This window comes from Hetaerina americana, unplaced genomic scaffold, assembly GCF_022747635.1.
Source record: "Hetaerina americana unplaced genomic scaffold, ioHetAmer1.1.p SCAF_134, whole genome shotgun sequence".
NCBI classification, from domain to species: domain Eukaryota; kingdom Metazoa; phylum Arthropoda; class Insecta; order Odonata; family Calopterygidae; genus Hetaerina; species Hetaerina americana.
In genome coordinates this window covers 751,499-755,430 of record NW_027286448.1, presented here as the reverse complement: position 1 = coordinate 755,430, position 3,932 = coordinate 751,499, and the positions used below count along the sequence as shown (strand labels likewise).

General features: G+C 32.6%; 1 non-coding gene across 1 annotated transcript; it reads left to right on the top strand.

The window, feature by feature from the left end:
- Nucleotides 1-2,002: 2,002 nt before the first annotated feature.
- On the top strand, nucleotides 2,003-2,075 carry TRNAF-GAA (transfer RNA phenylalanine (anticodon GAA)). The gene has a single exon. It is a non-coding gene; the product is annotated as a tRNA-Phe (tRNA).
- The last annotated feature ends 1,857 nt before the right edge of the window (nucleotides 2,076-3,932 follow it).

Genomic DNA, 3,932 nt, shown 5'->3' with positions numbered 1-3,932 from the left:
TTCGAAAATTTTCGAAAATGTACAGTTATTATACAATGTATAATGATGAATTTAACACAATTCCGTCCTTAAAACTGTTTTCTCACTAGAAACCTTCTTTATTTCCCAATTTTCATTTTTCAGCTTAGATTTATCGTTATCGTTATCGTAAATTTTATCGTTAGCAATTATTTCGAACATTTTTTGCCAAAAGTGGTAGCTATAAGCGAAATGAAATTTTGTAGTAATCAATAGTTAAATTATTGATGCATTGGGCCCTTAAAAATACCTTTTCGCCTGAAAATATCTTAATTTCTCAAATTTCGTGTTATAGCTTAGGAAAATGGTTGTTGACGCAAAATATCCTCTTTGGGAAAAATGCCAACATGTTACGCAAAACGCTGAAGCATTTACAGGGTCCGTACAGTAAGTATCGGCACTGGATCCAAAATTCAAAATTTATTGCAGTTATCATTACAATTACTTAATAATCTTCAAAATACATTCCTCCGGCATCGATACGCTTGTAGTTCGGCGCGTCTGCCACTCGTCAAAAGCGCGCTGAAAGTCGGTTCCCGGAATACTGTTGAGAGTCTTTGTCGTCGCCGCTAATCAATGAAATAATTGATAATTCATTATTGCGTCCTCGTAACTGTTTCGGTAGACCATAACATTTTAATTTTTCGATTTCAGATAAGTTTTCGGTAATTGTTACTAAAGTTTCTTTAAGTTTATTAATTAAAACATGTTCCAAGCCAAGAGTAGCAGTTTTTAAAGAACCACGTAGTATATAAATTACAATTGCATCCTTGATACCGTTACGTCGCCCAGAATCATCTTGATTTTTCAGTTTTCTTTTCCAATTCTGATTATGACAATCGTCGCAAACATTTTTCAATGACTATCAGCATATTGAAATTTTAAACCAAAATTTGAAGTTTTTGAAATGCTATATTATGTTAAATGGTAAATACGTTCATTAAAACCATTTTGCCAATAGAAACGATCTTCCTATTCTATTTTTTTCATATTTCAGCTCAGATTTTAGTAATTGTGTATATCATTTTCTCTTTGGTAATAATGTGGTATATTTTCAAATTCAAAACTTTGAAGAAATTCAAAAACAATATAGAGTAAAAAAATAAAAGAGAAATATGTCTTATAAATCATATAAGCGTCCTTTACACCGTTTTAGCACCTGAGAAGCTATTAATTTGTTAATGTTCGTATTTAATCTCGGATTTAGTTAAATAGAACAAACTTTTCTCCTTCATATTTTATTACATTATTTTCTGCCAAAAGTTACCATACTTGTTGCCGATTGTCCTGTATAAAGTAATTCTTAAAAGCGGTACCAGGAAACATCTTGATATTTTATTTTTGTGTTTCAGCTCAGATTTCAGTAATAATCGATACTTTTTCACGTTAATATTTATGTTGAATATTCAGCCAAAAGTTCAGTGTACATAATGGCGTATTAATAACATCTGAGGCAATGATACCGCTTTGTACCCGAAATATATCTTAATTTTCCATATTCATGTTTAAGCTCAAATTGAAGTAATTTTCGTGGAATATCCTTCTTGGTAAATATTTCAAAAATTTTCAATCAAAAGAAAATGCAGGAAGAAGTCGACACATTGGCGCACGAATCTCATTTGCACCCTTTAAACCTTTTCTCTACCCGAAAATATCATCATTTTTGTAGTCCCGTTTTTGTCTTTAATTTTTACGTTAATTAACATGTGGAAATATTTTGCAAAAATATGCAGTATATTGCAAACCAAATTGTGCATAAAACTGGAATGGCTCATTGAAAGTTTGTCATCATTAGGAAACGTCTTAATTTTTAAATTTTAGTTTTTCAGCTCAGATTTTGGTATCCATCATAAACTTCTCTCCCTTATATTTAATTTGAATATGTTCTCTCAAAAGTTACTAGATTTAGTTAGGAGAATAAGTCAAAGTAGCATCTTTTTCACCGTTTCGGCACCAGACAATCTTGGTATTTCGCAATTCATTGGCCAAAATAGCTCAATTCGGAGAGCGTTAGCCTGAAGATCTGGAGGTCCCTGGTTCAATCCCGGGTTTCGGCAAATTTTTGTGTAATAATCTAGTGCAAATTAATGAACATAAATTTTTCTCTTTTCAGTAAATAGTGCAATTGCATCGTGCATGAACGTCAAAATTCTCTTTTCCAGTATACAGTGAAAGTGTATACTAATATTTTCGGTCATTTTTTATTTTTATCATTATAACCATCCCCCCATTTACCACCGCGGGAACATCCTCTTTCAGTATCAATCTTCATCTAAACCTACTTATTAACCCACGAGATATCAAGTTTTTGTGCAGCAGTGTGTATTAAGATAACAGCCGTGGGTGATTTGGCGATCTTTCTTGATTTTTTCTTCTTCCCCTCAGGATATCTTTCTTTCCATTCGTCCTTGGTCATTCTTTTCAAAATTTTCCAACCTTTTCCGCCAACAGTTGCAGTTATTTTCAAATATTTACATTGTGCATTTAACACAATGGCGTTCTTATACCGTTTGTTACAAGAAAACATCTTCATTCTCCCATTTTCGTTTTTCTGCTTAGATTTAAGGAAATACCGTTAAATTTCAGGTTGCTTATTATTTCGAACATTTTATGCCAAAAGTAGTAGTTAAAAGCGAAAAGAAATTTCTATTAATCAAAATGGGGCCCTTAAAAATGTTTTGTTGCCAGAAAATATTTTCATTTCACAAATTTCGTGTCATAGCTTAGTAAAATGGAAATTGACGCAACGTGTATGTTATGATCAAATGATCTAAAATGGCAAATAAAATTTCCTGGCAAAATGATCTGAAAATGTTTCGAAATATTTTGTCAAAATTACGGTATAATGCGTAGCAGATTGTGAATAAAGCCAAAAAGACTCATTAAAAGCGTTTCATCATACGGAAACAGCATGATTTTTTTGTTGTCGTACTTCAGCTAATATTTTAGTATCTATTATAAACTTCTTTCCTTTATATTTAATTAGAAAAATCCCAAAATTGCGGTATTTAAAGTGTAGATCATGGTGTATTAATCAAAATAGCATCCTTAAAACCGTTTCGTCACCAGAATATATCCTGTAATGTCATTCTTCGTCATTTAGCTGGCTTAAATAGCTCAGTTGGGAGAGCGTAAGACTAAAGATCCGAAGAAAATTTGCAGTTTTCAGGGAAAATGAGGGTATAATTCACAATTTCATCCTTTATACCAGTGGTTCCCAAAGTGGGGGCAAAAAGAGGCAAAAGGGGCGGAAGGGGGGCGCCGGAGGGTGCAGAAAATGTGACATTTGCGAAGGCTCACTAACCTTCTTTTTGTCTCCGTTTTTAAGCTTCGTTTTCAAAGCTTACATTTTTTCCCGCATTTGGAAGTAATTTGAACCATGTGTTTACTTACATTTTAAATTAGGAACGGTTGAAAAATATTTCCAAGCCTTTCTCGCACAAGGGAAACCTTTGAAGGAGTTTAATCTCATTTGGTCCATCGTTGGCACAACTTAACGACACTGAGTACTTTGGCAAAAAGATTTAGTGTGAATAAAACGGATGTGAATCCGGAGAGGAATTAGCTCATTTGATAAATAGATTTAGTGCTTTTACTTTAAATATTAACCTAGAAAATGATTTTCCGAATAATTCGGTTCCAACAATGTTATCAAGGTGGTATTGGTAAGGCTATTTTTCATTCATGGCATGGCATTTTTGTTATTGTACTATTATATAATGTTTTGCATTATTTTATACTGGCGAAGTGTATTACGTAAATAAACGGCCATTATATCATTTATGTTTTCATGAAATAGTAATATTTAGTTCAAAAAGAGGACTTTTTCTCTCATAATGCGATTGAACTTTCCCTTTGCAGTCTATATATCAATTAAATAAATTCCCGGTTCACTGATCTATGTCACGATTTTG